General features: G+C 39.7%; 1 long non-coding RNA gene across 20 annotated transcripts in view; it reads right to left on the bottom strand.

Annotated features, from left to right (window-relative positions):
• Positions 1-23,382, bottom strand: part of LOC107324179 (uncharacterized) — a 44,658-nt gene that overhangs the window by 9,186 nt on the left and 12,090 nt on the right. For 7 of the 20 annotated variants that reach the window (XR_014946546.1, XR_014946532.1, XR_014946543.1 and 4 more), the window contains 3 exons: positions 14,961-15,044; positions 9,975-12,327; positions 2,995-3,077 (listed from right to left, as the gene is read on the bottom strand). This is a non-coding gene — a long non-coding RNA (uncharacterized LOC107324179). Of the gene's footprint in view, positions 1-2,994; positions 3,078-9,974; positions 12,328-14,960; positions 15,048-23,382 lie in introns of all 20 variants that reach the window. The other 13 variants (XR_014946542.1, XR_014946549.1, XR_014946538.1 and 10 more) reach the window with 8 other exon arrangements.

Below are 23,382 nucleotides of genomic sequence, written 5' to 3'. Positions count from 1 at the left end.
CAGCCCTTAAATGAGGTCTAGAGGAGGTGGAGTCAAGCTCCAGCCCTTCCATGAGCACAGCTGAATTACCTTCACCTGTGCTCCCACAGCTGACCCGACACTTGCCTCAAAACTTGACAGTTTTAATCAGAGATTCAGGCTGTGATTAACAGTTTCTCATACAACAGTGCCATCATAGCACCAGTAGGTCAGTTCTGCTGGTGCAGATTTTTATGATCCCAGCAATCAAGCTCTTGTTCATCTCTGGTGAAAACACATAGTTAATGGTGGTGATGTGTTGAAAAATAGTTCTTCATAGCTAAGAATTTGCTCTGACAAATAGCATTATTGTGCTCTTTGTATCTCTTGAAGTTCCCTTGAAAATAAATAGCAAGGATTAGCATTGGAGTGAACGAGGTTTAATACAAGTGTGTATATATAATATCTGCTTGTGTGTATGCATATACACACGTATACATATCTAAATAGACACATGTGTGATTTGAATTTGCATGGCCAAGCATTAAATTACAGCCTTCCTCACTTGAGATGAAGCTATTTGTTGACATTTCTTAGCTCAGGATGATATAGACTTCACATGGCTATTGAACCAAAGAATGTAGCAGCAATGTCAAGTCCGTGTCATGCATACATCATGGGACTTTGAGTGCTGTACATTCAGCAAGAATAGCTAACTCTATGCTCCACACAGAAGAAAAAAATAAAACCTAAATGTGACTGTACTGAAGCAGTAATTTAAAAATCGTTGTGCGTCCAAAATGTGCTTCTTTCTGAAGTCAGTCCAACCAAGTATAGTCTCATGATCATATGCCTCTCACAATTAACTTCCTCTTTGATAGAGTCATGAAACCCAGCTGAAAATGAGATATTCTGTGGTTTAAGAATGAGTTCAAAATTTCAGCTGCGTGCTGTCAGAGCAGTGTTTTCAAACAAGGATTTCTGATTTGTGTGGAAGGGATGGCTCCTGTCTCTGCTGCCTCCAGGGACAGCCAAGCCCTGCCCAGGAGCATGGCCAATGCTTGGCCCTGGCAAGGGGCAGCACTAGGCCTGAGTGGGCACTTCCTGAGCCAGGCCTGGTCAATGCTACCACTTTCCTCTTGCTCTCCTTGCTGTCAGCCAAGACTTCAAGTGACATCTGTTTACAAGCAGCAGAGTTAACCACATTCTGCAACTACTTAAACTGTGTTTTAAAAGCACGTGGGCTGGCCCCCTCTCCCCCGCAAGTGTTATAAATAACTGTCTTCCTGGCTGCTGTGTTTACAAACTGAACTCCTTCCACCACCTCTGCCACCACTGCTTGCTCCCTTCACAGGCATGTGCTACTTCTCCCAGGACTTCAAAGTTTATTTCTCAAACACTTCTGGGAGTTTGGAGTGAAGAAGGAGGACTAAATGTGTTCACATTTGCCAGAAGTGTCAATCCAAACCGATTCCTTTCTTGCTGTGTTCTGGGTCATGCAGGAACTAAGCCTCAACCTGTTTTGAAAGTAACTCAAAATATTAGCACTGATCTGCCTTGCAGAGATTAAAAGGCTTGAACTTCAGAAATCCTAGAGCACTTTGCAGGTGACAGAGAAGTGGACTGAAATCCTGATGTTGTACAAAGGTAGATGGTGCTTGCCCACATTTTACTTCACTGTCCCGTTAGTGCTCATTTAACCTCTTACTCCAAAGCTTTAGGCTTTTGCTCAAAGACCTACTAATGACTGACCATAAGAAAATCTCTCTTCGGTGCCAATGATTCTAGCAGAAATATGTTAGAGAGTACAATATTCCTCAATTTATAAGCAAGACTGTGTTTCACAGTGTGTAGAAAATTATAATACACCTTGCAGCAGGTGCTTTCTGTACAGGGCTGAAGGATTTTCTTTCTGCATCAGCCATTAAGATCCACAAATAACTTATGAGAAATTTCAAGTGACCAACGGTAAGCACCTAGCATGTTAGGTGAACAAATTTCACTACTGCTAAGGATGCATTTCTGTCTCTTGCTGTGGAGTCTCACAAATGCTGACTTGTGTTTTTGCCATATGAAGCATCTGATGTCACTTTTTTGTGTGGGTGGAAAATGCTGTACAAAGGTTAATCAAGTTCTTTCATCCTTGCTCGTGAAAGTAAGCTCGTATTGCATTTCCAGTAACTGAGCGCATTGCTATGACAGGTTGGGGATTTACTTCATGCTTGTGTGTGTACCCCTTGTGACTAACTGGCCATGTGTTCTCTCCCTTCTTCCTAGTCCCGCTCAAATTATTGCTCAATCTGAATGTTCCTTTGGTCTGGGTTTGTAAAGTTAGAACAGCCAACACTTCCAGTTATCAACAAGTAGGCTTCAGAGTACAGTACAAAGGTATCTATATTTGCTCTGCATGTTACAATAAACAGATACCGAGATTTTGAAATTTTGAGACATTAAATTACATCTCATAAAAGAGAGTATCTCCTTTGCCAAATAGAAAAATAGAGATCCTTTACTGCACTTGCGTGTGCTTCTGAGTGTGAGAAAAATCCCACCGAAAGTAGTTTGATAGTAAGCAACTGATGATAGGTTTTGTTAGAAAGAGGTCTATAAAATCCAAAATCAAGGGAGTCACATCAGTGACTAGAATGCACTAGAACTGTCAAAAAGCCTGTGATCATTATTATTATTATTTTTCTAGAAAGTCTGTTTAAAATGTGTAACAGGTTGCGAGTGGCTGAGATATCGTGGTTATGAACAAGTCACGCTTAGAGGAGCAATGCACAAGTTATTTCTGGCTGGCTTGCTCACATACCACAGGAGGGTAGGTGTATCAGCACAGAGATCATCACAGCTACCTAACTGGAGCCTGCAAGCCAGGAGGGCTCACAGCCTCCCACACTGCCTGCTGCTGCCAGCTTTACCTGAGCTAACAAGTTCAAAGGCAGTTCAGATGTGCCTGCATGAGCTCCAGCAACAGCTCTGCACTAATAACTGGAGCACAGCATAGAGGTGTGAAATGAAGAGAGAACAACCAACCTCAATGGCCTGGGTTGGGCGTCTCCTGTCTTCTGGCAGCACTGAATGAACCCAAGGAAGGGCTAAGTGTGAAGGGAGGTTACCTGCGGAATATACACACACAAATGCACATGTGCATATGAAGTACTGGTCAAAATTGAGGAAAAGCATAAAAGGGACTTTAATGAGGGGGCTAGGGGAAGAGCAGCACAGTGCATACCAATAAATAAAAAGTAAACAGCACTAACAGGAGTGATTGGGAAGCTGCAAATACTTTTCTGGCTTCTAAACTGTGGCACTCTGAATGACAGGTCTGCAGAAGTACTTCTGTAGAATTTGTCATCAAAGTAAAATAAAGAAAAGGCAGATGATGTATCATATGGTATTAGAAAAAGGATGGGAAATACATTATAAATAACATAATGTGGAAGTTAAGTGAATATTACACTGCCAACTGGGATGCTGCATTCAGATTTGGTCAGTGGTTTTACAGGTGATAATACTGAAACAGAGGAGATCGAGACAAAAAAAATAATTAAAATAAGCAGAAAAGATTTTCTATATGAAAAGACAAAAGGGATTAAGTCCATTGAATTTAAAGGCAAAATAAGGTGGAATATATTAGAGGTTGCAATATAATTACTCTAATAGAAATGGAATATCCTACATGTCTGTTCAATGTTTCTCTCTCAGAAAATGGAAACATTACATGATAAAAAACCCATAAGGAGTGATAAAGACTGTGTTGTTTTGTTTTTGTTTTTGTTTTTGTTTTTTGTCACACAACACAAATAAAAAAATATTCTCTAGAGCTCTTAATTCTAGCAGATTTAAAAAGGACCGAACTCTAATAAAGAAAGTTTATGCAAATCCATTAAGTTCAATAAATAATTATCAAGAAGTTACACATAGTTTCTTTAGATAAAACAGATGTTGGTCTGATGTAATTTGCCAATTCAGTACAGAAGGGGCAGGAGAAGGGTAGTAAGGAAGGAAGAATAGCATGAAAATTGTTTTTCTATACCTGAAGGCATTACAACTTCAAACACGATATCTGATGGCCTGCTGACATTAGATGTAAGAATCACAAGTTTTTCATGGAGGTAAGATTCATCTTTTTCCAATGGCAAAGCTTCTGGTGCTCTCCTTGCATTGCTGCAAGCTATTGAACATACATTCCTTGTGTTTGCACGCAGAGAACCTGCTGACAGTGCAGGAGTGAATCTCATCCACCCAATGCCTCAGGCCAGAATAATAGGGGAGAGAGGAAATTCCATTTCTGGTGGGAAGAGGAGAAAACATTTTCCCTACAAATGACTTAAAATAAGAACTCTGAGAGCTATTACTGTTTGTAAAAACTGAACAAGTCCCAGAGGGAACAGACTGGCAGGCAGAAATCCGGGGAAACACTGTAGAGCTAATTAATTTGTTACATAAATCTGTGGATTATCAAATGGTTATCACTCCACATAAATGACATGAGCAAAAAAAGGAACATGACAGCTTTCAGGAGCACCAACCAGCATCTTTTCTGGAAGGAAGGCTCCATGTACTATCAAATCTCCAGGAGCAAGTGTCTCAGGAAACAGTGCAGCATTTCTTGAGCAGGTTTTCCCAAAAAAAAAACCTGCTCAATCCTCCTTCCCCCTACCTTAAAAAGAGAACAAAACAAAACAGAAAAATTCCCCAGGACCACAAACAGTACAAGGAGAGAGAACAAATATTAAAGAAAAAAAACTCAGGTCTTTGTAACCCAGTTCCTCCTACATACATTTCCCACTAACTGTCAACATCCCACAGGAATCTACCCACGTTACACATCATAGCACAATGCTCCCGACAAAGGCATCTCAGCCCATGATGTTTCAGGCAGCCTTTCAAACCGCCTTCAGTGTATCTAGGTTCACCAGCTCTGTAATTAGGCGTTGAGTCTAAGCAATTCAAGAATGTATGCAGGGAGATACTTCTCCGGTTTTTCAGCATGATTTATGCCTGCAAGGTCTAGCTGGAATGAACAAAGGTTCATCTCATGAAGAAAATGAGACTTTCCATATCTCTAGAAGGCTTCGGTTCAGTGAAGCACTTAAACATATGTTCAGGTTTATCCCTGTTTAGAATAACAATTAAACAAGCATAAAGAGCTCAGAGTTCCTCTCAGCTCCGTGGAACTAAAGTATGCGGGTGCTCTCCTAAACAGGCTTTAGTTTGTAAACACCATCAATAATAGTGTTAATAATCATCATCATAACAACATCTGCTCTGTTTGGCTTTACATGACAACACCAGACTTCAGAAGTGAACTATGATAAATTATAATCCCGGGTCTTGCCATAAGCAAAACAGAAAAGATAACTGTGTGAATAATATAGATCCTTGTCAATACATTTTTCTTTGGTACACACCAGAGTGCTGCATGGTAAAAATGACTATTCGAAATGCTGCTAGGATGTGTCTATTCATTCTAAGCAAGTGAATATTTTCAATGAGCTACATAAGTGATGAGTCCATCATATATTTCATGTTAGTCTCCAGTATAATAGGTTAGGACAAAGGAAAAAAAAAGAAAAGGTGGAAAAATGTCACTCTAGGAGATCAGGAAAATTTTAATGGAGGAAAGACAGAATATGACAAAAGATAAAATGATTGAGCCAAGCAAGCAGCCAGTTCTATGGAGGACTGCAAAGCATGTTTTCAGATGTTTTGCTAATCATTACCCTGGTATGTGTTGAAAGAAGTACTTCTAATGATTCTGCTGACGTTCCCAAATATTCACCCATAATGTGAATAGAAACAAGTTTGGCAATTAATTATTGAAGTTTCAGCACCAATAATATCTAGTGTAACTGACTAATCTAAACATGCATCTCTGTTTTCATCGCATGTACTTTAATTGCCACAAAAACTGATTTACATTGTTATCTCTTAGGTATAATAGATGACTTACTGAGGTCCCTTCCAACTTTCAAATGAACTTCAGATATACCGTAAGCCAGACAACACACTGTAGGTCTAAAGCATTCTTAAGACCATGAAGGTGATCAGAGGTCTGGAGCACCTCTCTGATGAAGAAAGGTTTAAGGAGCTGGAATTGTTTAGCTTGGAGAAGAGAAGGCTCTGGGGACACCTCATTTCAGTCTATTACCACTTGAGGGGAGTGTATAAACAGGAGGGGGACCAACTTTTTATATGGTCCAATAGTGGTAGGACAGGGGGTATGGCTTTAAACTAATAGAAGAAAAATTTAGGTTAGATGTTAGGCAGAAATTCTTTCCGCAGAGTGTGGTGAGGCACTGTCACAGCTGCCCAGAGAAGCTGTGGTGTCCCAGGTTGGATGGGGCCCTGGGCAGCCTGAGCTGGTGGGGGGCAGCCTAGCTCACAGCAGAAGGTGTGGAACTACATAAGCTTAAACATCCCCTCCAACCTAAGCCACACTATGATTATATGAAGACTGCTACACTGATATTCCATTTATTTTATTTGCTTTCTTGTAAACTACAGTAAACAACCTGGAAAAAAAAAATAGTATTAGCCATAGCATGCAAGCCATAGTAATGTTTATGGACAGCTGCCACACTTCTTTATCTGTAGGTGACTACTGAGCAGCACTGCAACAAAGAGCAATAGCTAATGCTTGCTGTAGCAGCATATTATCCAGGTAGTTGTTTTTCCAAATCCAATCTAATCCACAGTTTCTTGTCTGTCAAAAGAATTCCAACTTTTTGTTATTGGTTCATTTTTTGAAGGGGGTTGATTGTCAGTTACTTCTGAAAATGCAGTATTTTTTTGCACATAATATATATATGAGCATATATGTATGTGCAGATATATGCACATTAAAATATATAGAGATATCTTAATTATGTTTTGTTGTTATTTTTCCAGGAAATATTCAAAATGAGAAAAAAAACACATTTAGCGGGCAAAAGACTATTATATCTAAACTGGTGCACAATGCATGTTTTCCATTTGATCTTTACTATGACCTTATGCAAACCACATACTTTCAGGAAATGTTCAGAGCTTTCTAGTCACTGCGAAGCAAACTTTTGGAAGAGGCTTTCAGGCATATAGCCAGTTCCTTATTCCATGGAAGGGCAGGGAAGCAAAGAAAGAAAAAGCACTCTCATCTCATTAGATCACTCAACACAGCTATTAATTATACATAATACATCTATTGATCTTTTACCTTTTATTTGTATGTTAATATCAAGGAAAGAAAATAGAAAAGAAAATCATACAAGAGGGAAATCTTTGCTGTCTGAGTCATTACTGGAAAGACAGAATAATAACATGTGGATGGTCTACCATATGGTCCCAAATCTCTCAACTTTCACCTCTGCTTGAATCACAGAATCATAGAAGTACCAGGTTGGAAAAGACCTCGAAGATCATCAAATCCAACCTCAGCCTAACCATAGTACCTTAACTCTAACAACCCTCCGCTAAATCATATCCCTGAGCACCACATCTAAACGGCTCTTAAACACATCCAGGGATGGCGATTCAACCCTCCTGGGGAGTACTTAACTACCCTTTCTGTAAATAAATGTTTCCTAACATCCAACCTAAACTTACCTTGGTGCAACTTGAGGCCATTTCCCCTCATCCTGTCACTTGTCACCAGTGAGAAGAGACTTGCCCCGCTGCACTAGACTTCAAGTTCTAGACTTCAAGACTAGACTGTATTGCACTAGACTTCGAGTTACATAGGTGGTGGAAATGCAAAACACTGTTGTGTTACAGTAAAAGCTAAGCTTGCACATCCTCCCCAGATATAAAGAATTGTTTTAGAAAAAAAACCAAAAAACTGTTTGGTTGATTGGTTGGTAGTTCTAATTGCTTAAGGCACTTCTGAATGTCTTGAAATCAAGGAGGTTGCAATGGAACCATAAACAGAGGGCATGCTTGGAAATAGGATTTGGGGCAAACATCTTTGCTGTCTTTCTGTAGCTCCACAACACAGATTTGTAGAACTGTAGATTCATTAAGGTTGGAAAAAAATGCGTAAGATTGTGTAGTCCAACCGTCCACCTACCACATATATTGCCCACTAAACCACATCCTTAAGTACAACATACTTAGAATTGAGAGCTCCAGTTCACTGAGTCCTCTTAATTTTCCAGCTCAATTATAGCATTCACTGCTGTTACTGCTCAGCAGGAACATAGGGCTCCTCTTCCCATTGAACTGAGGTCTGCAGGCAGCAATAGGGAGAACCCTAAAAGAAGGTGGAAGGCAGGAAGAAAAGGTGCCCAGACCTCACTTCCCTTTCTTTTCTGTGGAAGTCAGCCCAGACTGTTTGAACTTTTCTGCTTTCTGGGGCCACAGTTCGTAGAAGCCAGGAGGGGGAGAGTTTTGGGAAAAGGAAGGGGTTGTCGACCTGTTTTTGTTTGTTTGCTTTTTGTAAAATTCATGGGGACACAGAAAAGCCAACATAAATTATAATTACTGATCACATCTGCAATTATTAGGAAGGGCTGTTCCTAGTTTCAGTCCTAATTATGGTGCTAGTAATTTCTGATTCGTTTTTAACACAGTATGAAGGATTGCACAAAATCTGCCCATGGAAACAAGCAGTGACCATGAAGGTGTAAAATGAGATAATTATGGTCTGAAACAAAGGAAAAAAATGCTGTTATACAATTCCCTATTGGTAATTAAAACTTATATCTGATGGCCATAACTTCAGCATGTACTTAGGAACAGAAATGAGTTTGTTCATTGCTAGTTCTAATTTACATTTCTACAACAGCACCAAAACAGAAAAAACAAAACAAAACAAAACAAAACAAAAAAAAAACAGTGGAAAAGTCTCTATAATATTCAGGTAAAACATGCTTAGGGTATAAATTCCCATTGCTGTAACACCAGGTTCACTAATACCAATCAGCTCTTTGTTTTCATTCACAAATGATGCAAGGGCAATGAAATTCTGGACCAAGAGTCCACTGAAGGGCCCTGTGAGCCCTGTGAGCCCACATGCATCTCCTTCCACCTACAGTGGGAGAGCTGTGGACTCTTCAGGCACTCCTGTGTGGCTTCTTCTGAAAAACTCCAGTAGGAAACACGAATAGAAAAGGTGCTTCAGTCTGTCAGATGGGGAAAATAACGCCATCAACAAAGTCCTCCATGGAAAAGGAAGGAAGGAAGATAACCATCAGAGCAGTGCTGTGGGGCTCTTCAGTTTCTCTCTTGCTCTTCAGAAGATGTGTTTAGAAACTTCTCCCTGTTACTGCTATGAGGCCTCTCAGCCCCTTGAAGTGCTTGTTATGGGATGTCCAGCCCCAAGGAAGGAACTCAGGCGGGCCACAGGAGAACAGGGCAAAAGGGAGGGACGAGAGCAATTACAAGAAATGATCGGTACATGATCACACCTTGATGTATTTATTTATCCCTTCTACAAATTCCATAAAGCCACATTCTTAATCCCAAAGACTCTGAAATATGAAGCAGAGCAGTTATTTTCCCCAGGCTTGGATACATTCACCAGCCACAGCTCATTACTTGGAAACTCCTTCACAATTAAGCCTTTATTGAAACTCTTCAGGATTAATAGGAGATAAATTTAGACCAGGTTCCTTCCTGATTTTGCCAGTAGATACGCAAGTGCTGTGTGTCCTGAGAGACACATGATTTGTTGTGAATAATTTAACAAGGGGGTTCTCACAAAAATATTCCCCCTTAATCTGTAATGAACTCCTTTTCCCAGGAGTCCGTGTTTGTGCACACTCCTACAGAGAAGTGAGAAAGCAGGCAATCTGGTTTGTGTTTTCTTGATTTGATAATCTTTTGCCTTTTAAGCAATGACTATTAGAATTAATTCATCATAAAAAAAAAGAAAAAAAGAAGAAGAAAAAAAAAAGAAAGCAATATCTTTTCCTTTAATATTAGTAACTCAACAAGAAAACAAATGGCTCCACAGAACATTAGCAGCAAAGGGCAAATAATCCATAGTTAATCAAAGGAGACGTAACAGATGACACAAATCTGCTTTCACTTACAGTAAATGAGTGTACATAGATGTGTACATGGATAAATAGGCTTCTCAGAAGTTTCTTCTGTGGAAGACTCATAAAACTTGGAAATGCCAAACAGATATCTTTATGTCCCCCATGCTGTTGCTCATAAACTTCAAGTACATTTACTGTAAAAGTAACATCGCCACGGATTATTGCTCACTACATGTAAGCCAGATGATTTCTTTGAAACAAACAGATGATGAATACATTCACAATATTTTAAATAGACAGATGTAACAGATAATCACCTATATAATTAATCCCAGTCACTTGATATTGCATTATAGAAACATTCTGCTACCACACAAGGTGTGCTTTTCTCACAGTAAGCTAACCCAAGTCATGCCAGACCCCTTTATACATGTCAGTTTCCTGCATTGTTGCAGCCCATCAAGCACCTGCATATTGAAATTTTTCTTCAAATAAAGACACACAAAATCAAGTTCTTTGGCATTTCCAGAACTTTAAAGTGTTTTTAAGTGCAATCTGTAATGCTTTTTGCACTTGATAAAACCTCCTGAAATCTGAACGAGGAAATATGAATTCTCATGACAAGTGGCATATTCGTGTGAAGAATATAAATCTTGCAACATGCAGCATAATATCTATTTAGAATGGGTTGATAGTATAGAGAGGGTCACAGACTTGTTTCTGTTGAACAGAATATAATTCTGTGACTAACTCACTGTGAATTGAAGGATCTCTACAGCTAATAAAGTGCTGCACAAGCTCAGCAAGAACTTAGTATGGTTAGAAGAGCTGTAAGCATTAAATAACATGGTAAGATGGAGGCAGTCAAACACAGAAGGTGTCTATTTAGAGTATTTAAGAAACTATCCATCTGGTTCAATTACTTATTAAAGACTTTTTAATGCTGTGTTTCAAGAAGCCTTTATCTTACTGAAAATTAGCTTCTCCATAAATTTCCCTTCCCCTTAGTATGGATCACTGCAGTAAATCTGCACTGATGAAAGTTATTATCTTTCTCTGCATCTAACGTCTCTATCATTTCATTTTTATAGGTTTTCTTTGATTTTCACAACTATTGGCCATTTTAATGCTCATGAGAGCATATGACAGAACTGAAAGGATGCATACTTAGTGATATTCAACATGTTTCTACCATCCTGTTTTTACACTAGCATAAAACTGGTACAATACAACGATAAATCAAGCCTGAAACAGCTAAATCTTTGTGTCTCAAAAGGGCAGTTAATTTCTGTTTTGGGTTTTGGTGTTTTTTGTTGTTGGTGGGTTTTTTTTAGTTACTCTCATAGTTACTTTCATAATTGATTTTTGTTTTCTAAATTAAACTTAGCTGTTCTATTTCACCAGCCCCTTCCATCTTCTGAAAGTCTATTTGACATCCAGGTTATCGCAGAATATTTATTTGTGCAGAGTCCCTGGCAGAGGTGTCTCATAGCTGTGGCTTACTAAACCCAAATGCTCACATTTGCTCATCATGTAGAAGAAAACAAAACTGAAATGGCATGTGTAGCATAAGAAGTAAGTTTTTTATAGGCCAAGTGCAGTAAGACAGTTCTGGCTTCTGGGATGCACGTGTGTCTGTACAGAAAGGGTACTTCCCATCATGTCTGGTTTTGACATTTGCCACAGCAATGTGTCTAACTTTCTCAGTGTCATTCTGACATCCAGACTACCATCAGTAAAAGATGATAACGCTGCAATTTCGTGATAGCTGTCACATACAATTTGTTTTCAGCTGGTTTCGCATACTTTAAAATCAACCCACAACTTTTACCATAAGGAGACTTCTGTTTATTAAGAGGATAATTATGTGGACACCCAGAATACTCTGGGGCACCTCTCAAGCAGGTGATCTCACAGCTAGAGCTCTTTATTACCTCTGGACATCCCAGAGGCTCAGAGGAGCTCAAGACCAACTGCACCCCATCTGCCATGGTCCTGTGCTCCTGCCCTGTCTGCTCCCTTTCACCAGGATGGGTGGGCTCTTGCCTGCATATGCAGCAAGCCAAGGGAATGCATTTCACTCAAAGCAGCCGACAAGGAGTACTGCAAGGAATCATTGAGCTTACTGCAAAGTCATCTCTTGCAGTTACTTCACTGCATACTCAGTTGAGTACCAGAGCTGGTGTGAGGATGGGACAGGAGTGTGGCTTGGGAACAAGGGAGCAGGCAGGGCACCAGCACTGACAACTTGTGTTGGCGTTACCTGCAACCACACTTTGTCTTCTGGTTATGGTTTCACATTCCATTCAGTCCTACCAAGGAAGATGGAGGAGGTCCCACTCCTTGTCTTCTCTCCTTCTCCAGACAGATGCTCCTGCAAAATCCCTGTGGGATGCCCGTGGCCCTAAAGCAAATCAATTTTGAGAAGTGACCCAGTATAAAACTTACACTGCTTGTAAATAAACACAAATAAAAGACATTTTCTACTAGATACGTCAATCTGTCACCTGAGCCAATTCTCCCAAAGGCTGTGATTGTCAGAGCTGGTATGAGAAGGAAGACAGGTACCTGCAATTGGAAAAAGGCTACAAAGAACAGTTACAGGAGCATCTTTTTCAGTTTGGCAGTGACTTGACAGAGCTGCTTTTAATGCGAGGGCAATTTCTCCAATCCTATGAGTCCTCTGGTTTGGATGGAGTGGGGCTTAAAGGTGGGAAACAAACGTAGAGATAAATTGTACAAGGGTTACAGTGAAAGCGTAACTCCTATGTTATGATGCTGGCATATGATATCAGAGGCAGATGCTGGTGATATGGTGGTAGAAGCTGAAGCTTCCCACCAATATCCCATTACATGTTGTTGCTGTGTGCAGATGGCAGCAGTGGGGCAGTCTGACACAATGTTGTCTGACACGGAAGTGCATGTGAATCAAAAGTGTGTCATTGAATTCCTCTATGTGAAAAAAAAATGGCACCCACTGAATTTAATCGACATTTGTTGAATACTGATGGAGACCAAAGAGTAGATGTTAGTATACTGAGGTGGTGGTTGGTACATTCCAACAGTGGTGACAGCAACGGTGGGTCATCTCTACTGGTACAGACTAAGTGCAAAACTGTTAGACTCTTGTTCATCACTGGCAAAACTCCATACCTAATGATGGTGACTATGTTTAAAAATAGTATTTTGTAGCTGAGAATTTCCTCTATCAAATAGCATTTTTTTGTTCTTTGTAGCTGTTGTATTTTCCACAGAATTAAGTGAGAGGCATTACTTTCAGAGAAAACTCTATAGCTCATGAAAGTTCATCCACCAGGGCTGATCCTGGCCAGATCACCTCCTGGAAGCCCCTGAATGAGTAATCTGTGAGCTCAGGAGTCAGCAGATAACAGGCAGAGAACTCCAACCCCACAAAACTACGCATTCACTTCTCTCTGCACAGGGAGAACAGCAGAAATGAAGACAGAGAGATAATGGTTCTCACTGACCTGTACGGTTTTGTGTTATTACTACCAGTTAACTTTAGGTACATATTTTTCAAAATGTCATTTTGTTTTAACATTTACATTTTCGTACCAAGGATGACTGCATTTAAATAGTATGATCCGTGTTCCTTTACTGCGCAGTTGTGATGTTTGCCTTCCATTGTTCCCATGACAATTTGTATGATTTATTATGATAAACCAAAAGCCATAGTAACTACAGACATAGATCTTTGACAGCAAAATATACTACATATTTTAAAGTTGTTTATACTATACATATGTGTTTTCAATCCAGGGAAAAGTTGAGAGAAATTTGCCAACAATTTCCTAAATGGAAAGGGGTTAGATAAGACAAGGATAAAAATCACATTTTTCAACCTCATAGTAAAAATAAAATTAAACAAAACAAAACAAACAAACAAAGCCTTCTAAAATATTCTTCATAGAAATTGCTATTTTCTGCTATCATGGAGTTTGACCAGGCCACTCTGAGTTCCATTCCATACTGATTTTTCATATAAACACTCTCACATTCACTAGTTCGTATTGGGCTGTATTCGTAGGGTCAGCTACTGCCTTTTCTTGTTAGGAAATTCAGAAACATTCTTTAATCTTTCTGGTTAGAAATGTATTGCTTAATCATTTACTTGGCCATTAATTAAACTACAAATTGCAGTATTGCTTTGCATATGCAATATGTCAACAGGTTTAATTCTCAGTATTTAATAAAATGCTGAGAAGTTCATGTGTATGTGTGCTTAGGGGTAAATCAGCAGTTGGTCGTAAATTGATAAAATCGGGGGAGTGAAAAATGTAGTATGTTTTTCCAGCTTTATGAAACTCTAAGGTGTCAAAAATCCTACCACATATGCCTACAGACTGTCAGTATAGTTTACCTCAGTTGACTCACTGTTCTAATCAGTGAAAAGCTCATCAACTTCCTACATGATGAAATACTGATAAATAATATCTGTGCAAATCAATTATTGTTAATGTACAAGACACTGATGAATCAATAATCTCCCATTGTATAAGAGGAATTTACATACTGAGATTGTTTATCTAAAGAATGAATGAACATTTGAAGTTGTCTGTGATACGTATGATGTACAACGTTATAAGAAACGAAGAATTAAACTCAGAATGAAAAAAAAAAAAAAAAACCAAAAAAACAAAACCAAAGAGGAAAGGATTCATTTCCCTACACAGGCATGATAATTGGACTTTTGGAAAACTCCTATATGTTAAATACTGAAACTGTTTCATTTATTTAAGATTTACTGTCCAATATTAGTATGAAGGCAGAAAGAAAATACTAAGTGAGAAACTATGTGCAACTTGAGGAACAGATCAGTGTATTTCCTTGGTTTTAAATCTCTCCACGGTTCCACAAACACACAAGACCTCTGCTTTTCTTTGAGTTTTGCTGGTTCACTTAGGGCAAGTCATTTCATCTCCCTGTGCCCTCATTTTCTCCTGGAGACAATACACTGATCTCTGTGTTAAAGGATACCAAACTGTAGTACTGAAACTATGTGGTATTTGATCATACCTTCTTGATCACCACTGCTCTTTCCCTCAGGACAAACCAGAAGAAAAATGAAACATAAACGCTGTTATCCGGCTTCCTATGACCCTGCTTAGGAGAAAAGCATTGTTAATTAAAAGATGTTGCTCACTCATATGCCAAACACCAGAGGTAAAATTATAGTTTCATTAAATATGATATCATTTTTGCCATCAACCTTAATGGACCTGGATTCAATTTTCCTTGACAGGATTCTGTAAACCAACTCATTCTGGCCTACATTTACAATGTATTTTACTAAAATATATACTTGTAGGGGAACAAGTCTAATGTGGATGGATGTCACACTCAAAAAAGGTTATGAGAAACAGCCCTTTTATTCAGAAAGTTGAATGGTGGAAGTCTGGTTTAAAATCTACGATAGAAGTTAACAACCTAAATTGTGGACATTCTTATGACTCTAAAATATGTATCTTTGTTCTCCGCCTGGGTTTCCAATGAGGTATCCGATTTTTAAAATGTTACCCAAGAAGAAAAGGCAATTTATTGCTTTTCCCTGTTTCTGTTTTTCTTGAGCTCCACAGCTAAACGAACAAGAAAAGCCATTTGTAAAAGGTGGAGTAGATACATTAACATGCACGCTGATTTTATGGTTGGCGTATAAGGAACGCAGCAATGAAGAACACTCTTAAACTTCCATTTATTTACATAGCAGCGATGGCATTTGGGTAACTGAAGAGAATTGATTAGCAAGAAGGCTGTTAAACAGCAGTGCTATAGTAGGCACTGCACTGGGGATTATAGGTTTACTTCAGTCATCAGTGCCCTCCTGGAGTCTTTATGAGTCAATTAAAAAAAAAAAAAAAAAAAAAGGAGCATTCTGAATTTTGTTTAGAGCAAAAGAAGAATGATGCTTTTCCTGCACAGAAATCCCATAGTTCAGATCTTTCAGAAAAAAACACACAAAAACCAACCCCCTGCCATCCCCCAAACTAAAAAAAAAAAACAACCAACAAAGAAGTCTTAGGATTTCGCAGCCAAATTCTTCTCTCCATGTGAATTCTTGCTTGCAGCACAAGCAAGCAAGTTCAGTCATTACTGAACCACTTTAGTGAAGCCCAAATAGCACGGCATGCTGAAATACAGACCCGTATCTGCCATGGTAAGCATGATTTTGCGGTTGTCCACCAGAGTCACCTGGGACATGGCAGCTGTGTGTCTTGGGGAGAGCAGAGCCCTCTTACTGCCTCAGGAACCAGCTGGCAGTCCCTCCACATATGGGCAGGCAGGCACAATTTCAACCCCATAGGGACAGCAGCACAGAGTCTCATTATATTGTCATGTCTGCAAAGGTTCTGCAAGTTTGAACCACGCCACGGCTGTGTACAGGGGCCTCCCCGGCACCTGGGACCTCCTGTAAACCGTTATATAGGGAGAACTCTATGGGAAAATTGGCTTCAGTGAATTCTTCCTTACATTCTGATCAACATTTTGTCATACGTAGGCAGAAATAAAGTTCTCACTTCTGTGGTTTTAATAAGAACCTGAAATAAGGACACGTGTACACTAAACCCCAGAGAAAGTATTGCTAGTAACTTAAAGGCCGCATGGACTACCTGGCCCCAGTCAGCTCGTGGAGGTTTCCAGGGCCAAGTGTGAACCACTAGAGGGCTCACAATGTGTTTAGAGGGTTAGTACATATCGTACATAAAAATATTCTCATTTTGCTTTCTGCTCCTCCATTTGTATGCTCCATGGGTCTCAGAACTCAACCTGCTGAAGCGTGCCCATGCTGTAAACTAAGCTTCATGGATTCTCATGGGCTTACTTCCGTATGGGGACACCACCACGCTTTGACCTCTCCTGTGTAAACAAGCCTCCCACATAAAATAGCTGTGGCCTGATCATGCTGCTCATTACTCAGCAGTCACTAATCAGAGGCAGCATTCAGCAAAACAGGGGCTGCCATCAGAGCTTCCAGGGGAGCAAATTAAATTCATTGTGTCAGGTTTAGCAATATCAGTTATACCAGTGTCTCAAGAGTACCTTTATGCATCACTATGAGGTACCACGATGTATCACCCATATCAGTGCTTTAGAAATAAAAGAAAAAAACACTGCCTTATTTCCTTCAATATTACCCCAGAGAAACAGACAAATAAAAGCTCTAGTAAAGCTAGCTGAAAGGGAGAAAGACTTGATCTTAATATGCTGTACCTTGTTCCTAAATAACGGATTCATATATATTCAAGGAAACAACCTTTTAGGAACATGAGGACTTCGTTAAATTGCACATAGGGTCAGGGAGATTAGCAATCCCTATAATAAGGCAAGAAAGCTAAACGTGATACACGAGCAGAACTGGTAAATAGTATGAACTGCCCCTAAATCATGATTCTTCCAAAGGATACTTCCCCCCTTGTCAACGGGGAAGAATACAAAATTAGTGCAATGGGTTTTCTTTTTCCTTTCTTACCACTCATTAACCCAAAGACCTAGTTATAACATTCTGTGTTGAGAGTAGAAGTGTAAAATATACCCCAAACTGGAAAAGAAAAGAAAAGAAAACAAAACAAACAAACAAAAACATGAAGGCAATAATCGTGATAGTATTTCAATGTGTACTAAAATGGATTTCCTTCTTTTCTGCTCTATTTTCCCTTTCCTCTCTAAAAGAGGCTGCCAAGGGAATTACTGTGATTACTCTGCATGTTTTGCAGATGGTTGGCTGCTGCACACGTTTCTCAAGAGAGGTCAACATCCTATAACATCCAGCTTGGATACTGCCCTCAACACCAGAAGAGCTTTGGAAGTTCTTAGTCAGCAAAGGATTTGCTGACATGCCAAATTGAAGTTTCTGGGACTAGTCACCTCCATAAAACTCAGACTGAAGCCCCTCCTTGAACTGCAGCTTGATTCTACTCTCCCTTAAACCCAACAGAAATACTTCTCTTGGCAGAAATGGAAGTTGAATGGGACTAAACATTTTTTAAAATATTTATATCTGAGTACATATTTATATATACACAAACACTTATAAAAGCTGTTGAGGCAGTCAGAAGCCATGTTCAATGCTGGTCAAGGGAGTATCAGCTAAACACCATAACTTTTCTTCTCAGGAATACTAGAGACTAGGGACATTGGTTCTATCATGCCACTAATGTGAGGACAGGAAGATTTCCTGCTTTTTGGCTTTGCCATATGGCTTGCAAACAAGCAGTTAGGACAGCCTCTAGTAGCAGGCTGGTGGGGACAGGGAACCCACTCTCCTAGAACAATTGCACTGCAACGTGGAAGAGAAGAAGGAGTGATACTGTAATATCCACTTACAGGGTCTCTCGTTTTCCCCATAAATATCAACAATGTGGACAAATACTCTGGGAACAGTAGGATAGTAATAGGAATAATAACTGCCCCAAAGGCTCTGTTTGGTAAGTATACCACATTTGCTCCTGTTTATAAAGGAAGATATAACAAATCCAGTCTTTCAGTCTCAAAGAAGTATACTTCGAAGTCTGCAGAAGACCCCAAACACAGCTCCATCTACCCCACATGCATTCCAAAAGAAAACTCTTGAAAATCCTTCTTCATTACAGCAGGATTGCCCTTCGGGACAGAAATGTTTTTCCCCAGCACATCTGCATCACAGCAGCAAGTACATGGAAATGAGTACATTGACTAAATAGGCTGAGACTGGCAAAGCTACCTTGAGTAAGAACTGGACTTCGATCTCTGCAAATGTAGCATTTTTCCAATTTGGGTTTAAGATTTATTGTTTAAAATTATTTTTATGGAATCAGTGCTCTCTAATGCAATCTATCTGCTCATCTACATCAGTAAACCATAGTTTATATGGTTAAAACCTGGTTGTAAGAATCTTTGGTTTCTAAAATGTAAACTGCATATTCATTCTGGAAATTGAGGGATCCACTACAGCTTGTGTTGAGGTGTTGTTTTTTTTCCATGTTATACATTTTCTCTCAAAGATGCGTGCCTCTATTTAAGAATGATGAAGTTAGAATAAACTAACAAAAGCAAAGAAACTGTAAGCTAAGATTGATGATATGTTCTTCACACACGCTGTTGTGCCTAATTATTGCAGGACTACCAACCAGCTTGCGATAATTGCATATTGAAAATAGAGCTGTGGGGGGAAAGGAAATCATTGTTTTGGGTACATATTACTTTCACTCAACTTTACTGGTATGCTTGATTCATATCTCCTTATAATGTTTCAAGCTCATACATCCCGAAAACCTAAATACAAACCTCCTGACAGCACCAGGAGGACAAGGCCAGTTTTCCTTCCAGGCTATCGTCCAAAACATGATGACAATCTTCTTCAACTTCTTACCATGAAAACAGAGCTATTGCTTCTTTCCAGGAACTACCGTTTGCCAATCTAGTTATTTCCAGAAGTGACACAAAGCAGTCTTGTTTCTGTTGTTAGATAGCTTGTGAGAAGAGGACAGGGCTATGAAGGGCAAGGTGCACTACACCCAGCGACTGCAGGTTTATGTCAGCCTCTTTTTTACTGTTACCTGCAGTTCAAAAGCAGGTGCTTCTTTCCATTCTTTTGCTGGATATGAGTACAGTTTCAGTCACAGAGTAGCAGTATCTTGAGAGGAGTTCAATCATTTTTACTCTCATTTCACATGCTTTGTCCAAAGCTCAGTGTAGACGGTCAAAACACTTTGAGCCAGCAGTTTTCATTTGCCCAGTGAGCACATGGTCCCAAGCACTACAGGGCCCCACCCTGGTAGAGAACATTAAATGCTAAATAATTGATCACAAATCTCCAAGCCATACAATGTGATGTAATTTCTTCCCCTTGATTTTGTTACGCTATTATTTATATCAGCATACAATATTGATATAACAAATTTGTAATGAAGTCCCAGAGATGCTTTGATTTAATGCCGTTGCAGGGACTATCATTGAACGTGGCAACAGATAGCTCTAATGGATTTTCTACTACCTTGTTTTCATCATCTGTAATAGACTTTAATCTGCCCTGGTCGGAACTGTAGAATGCCCACGTGTTCTATCCCCAGACTTTAACAGATCCATATTTTATGGTCCGACAGTAAAAAGTAATTGCAGGGTTTATAATATCTGTGTACCACTTCAACCAAAGGCCATCCATTTAGAGGCTTCTGGAAAGTTGAGGTGTTTCAGATGAAAATGCATGAGCTGAGACTGGCCCTGACCACGCTGTAGGCTATTTAGCAGCCTCTTTTACATGAGGGTATATTCCAGTGACCCAACTTGCATTTCCTTTTCCTTTTTATTAACACCAAAATAGAAAAAAATAATAAAATTGGAAAAGCTAAAGGATTTAAGCTAAAGGATTTTACTCCTATTTAACTCCTTTTATTGATTCAGAGGAAGCCCAGAACCTTGGGGGCTAGCTCTCGAGATGCTGCCTGCCTGCTGGAGCAGCCACTGAGAGCAGTGTGCAAGCACAGCTGCTCACCTCCTTCCCAAATCAAACCCTTCAGCTGCAGCTCACTGTTGACAAAAATCCAGAATCAGTCTTGACTCACAGGCTGACCTCAAATTAGCTTTCAGAAGCTTTCAGAAGCTGAGATTTTGACGGGCTCACTGTAGGTAAGCAGGAACTAAGGCAATCAGAGAAAAACAAAATCACATTTTTTTTTGTTCGTGTTGAATGACGGAGTAATTATACCGTCTACCTCAAATGCTAGTGCTCGGCCAAACATTCATACCTACACAACTCTCTGAAGGACTGCCACCATGGTAACAGCCAGCCCTGCAGTGAGAATCTGGCCCACAGAGCAAGAGAAGGTAATGGGGACTGGGTTCTTGAAAGGCACAAATGCCCTCTAAATACCGGGTCTGCCGTTTTCACCTCTTAAGACCAAGAACAACTCCATCTGAATGTTAGCAATGTCATTTCACTGCCTGTTATAAGTGCAGAAAACCTACTGTTATCAGAATGGTTAATCTTGCTTGGCACTCCAGGCAAAATAATTCAATACACTGGATTCCACAGACATGACAGTACTTTGAAATACTTTGTTATCTTTCTAAAATATAATTAATAAGGAGAGTAGAGAATCCAGGAGAATCAGACAGCATTAAAATAAGCAGAAAACAGTAAGGTATATAAGTGGGGCTAAGCTGAATGAGTCTCAGCCATTTCAAAGACAGCATCTGTTGGAAGAAAGGTCCCCAGTTAAGTGACTGACAAAGATCCAGTTGCAGCTTGCAATGACACCTGCCAAATTATCTGAGACATAATTTTTGTCCTAACTTGAATTACATAGTCTTACTGATGAGTCTAATTATGAAGTGCTGTTGTTTATACAGTATAGTCCTTGACTGGGCTATACATTGACAGCTGCTGAGGAGGAGGAATGAATTGTTGATTCAGACTCTTAGCATCTTTGGATTCCCAAAAGGCATTCAATGTGGAAACCTGTGCATGTATAAGTAAGGGAAAAGGTATGCCTAAGTCTCATGGAATCTGAGAAGCCTTGTAATACTCGTTTTTTATTTTTAGAATAGTAACCCAAAACTATAGACTCACCTTGACCAGAACAATGAACATTCAATCTCTAACTAGAAAACATGTGAATCAAACTGCTGCCTCCAGATAAATTATTTATTGGCATACAAATAATTGTCTTCCACACAAGATATGTACATTATCTTCTTGTATCCTTTTTAACCCCAGGTTAAATACTCATTCTGACACTGCGCAGCTGACTGTAAAAAATTTGTCACCAGCCTTGTTCACTTCACTACTTGGAAAATAAGAAGAAATTTTCAGCTTGAAGCCACTAAAAGGCCAAGTGGGGGGTTTACTCTCTGCTGCAACCTTCCTTTGGCCTGAAAAACACCAAGCTGATATGGTTCAGAAACTGTTCTCAGCAAAGCAGCCACCAGCTCATGTTCTGTGAAGTGACAGAACATTTTTATTCCTATTTTCCAAATATACTGTATCACTAAAAGAAGAGCTGCTAAATTACATCTTTATTTTGCAGTATCACTAGCTGAATGTACCATAGTGCAGCTCTATATCGTTTCAAATTGCTCATGAGGAATCAGTGTGCTGGTATACAGACCTGATATGAGACTTTGGGGGATTAGCTCCTAAATATCACTGAGAAACAGGTGAACTCATCTTGATGAGGAAGAATGTTCTATTTCTACAGTTCTGCAGCTGGAACAGAGGGAACAAAGCAAAATGCAGCTCCAGAAAGTAAACAGAAAATGTGAGTTCTTGTGAGCATTGCATTATATTCCATCTTCTGTACATACAGTCAAGATAGGAAAAAAGTGATACCTTATCTACAAGGCCTTGTTTATGAGGTTGTGCTGTAAATAGCAAAGGAATACTGACAGAAGTGTCCCATAACAACATGGGGCTGGAGGTGGAAAGGGAAATCAAAGAGAAGGCTGCTAGATCAGATGTCCCCAAGCAGCTGCATGTTCCCCTGACCAAGCCATAGGGCTGCAGACACAGAGCAGCAAAGTTCTCCAGGAATATCCAGCCTCCCTTTTATGGTATTCAGACCTTGGCAGCAAAAGAAGTGGTAAAATGAGTTTGGCATTTCATACTTGAGTGGGAAACATCCAAAGAAGTCCTCCATGGTCTTCTAAAGGACTCATAAAGTGGTTTCTCTACCACCTTATAACGCTCCATTTAAAAGCACAGCTATTACCAAAGAGCGTGATTTGCTTCCAGCAGATCCTACCAGTGCGGTAGCCATGTACGAGTTATGGGAGTAGGGCACTCCTGGCTGAGCTCTTGCTTGCCTGTCTTGCACATGTGGGCAGGTCTCTTAGATTCTGAGAAGCTGCATAGGGAACTATGCAGAGAAGAATTTGGCCACATTGTGAATCAGAGAAAAAAACAATCCCTGGGGACACGTGCTCAGTTTGATACCTTGGCATGGCCTCACAGGCTTGGAATGAATAGAAGGGTCTGGCTGCATGAATATCTAAAGTGAAATAAAAGGATTGCTGTAAAGCAGAAGGCAATAACCACAGAGAAAAAAAATATTTATTGGGAAGCTCTTCTTGTTCTTAGACCAATATGAAAAGATATTATATTATACAGAGATGTAAAAGAGGCATAACAGAGCTTTTGCTTACCAATCAAACCTCTAATTCATTATTTCTATATTTCTCATAAAAGGCTGATGATGGTATGCAACGCTTCACTCAGTTTCAGGTGTCACTGACATCAGCAGCTCCTATAACTGTTCCTCACCCAGAGCCCCCTGTCCAGATATTACCAGTAAGAAATGTGTTAAATTCACTTCTTCAGAAAACAGGCTTTGCTAAGAGGTTATCATGAGCTTACAGATGTCCTGCAGTGTTCAAAATACATGGTGCAACAGACCAGGTCATTCTCCGATACTCTTTCATTTCTTCTAGTCTCTCTGCCCCAGTTATTTTTGTAATTGCCATTTCA

Source organism: Coturnix japonica, chromosome 1 (genome assembly GCF_054131305.1).
Source record: "Coturnix japonica strain WE chromosome 1, WE-NBRP24, whole genome shotgun sequence".
Classification (NCBI taxonomy): Eukaryota; Metazoa; Chordata; class Aves; order Galliformes; family Phasianidae; genus Coturnix; species Coturnix japonica.
The sequence above is the reverse complement of the archived record's forward strand: the minus strand, read 5'-3'. Positions and strand labels throughout refer to the sequence as shown.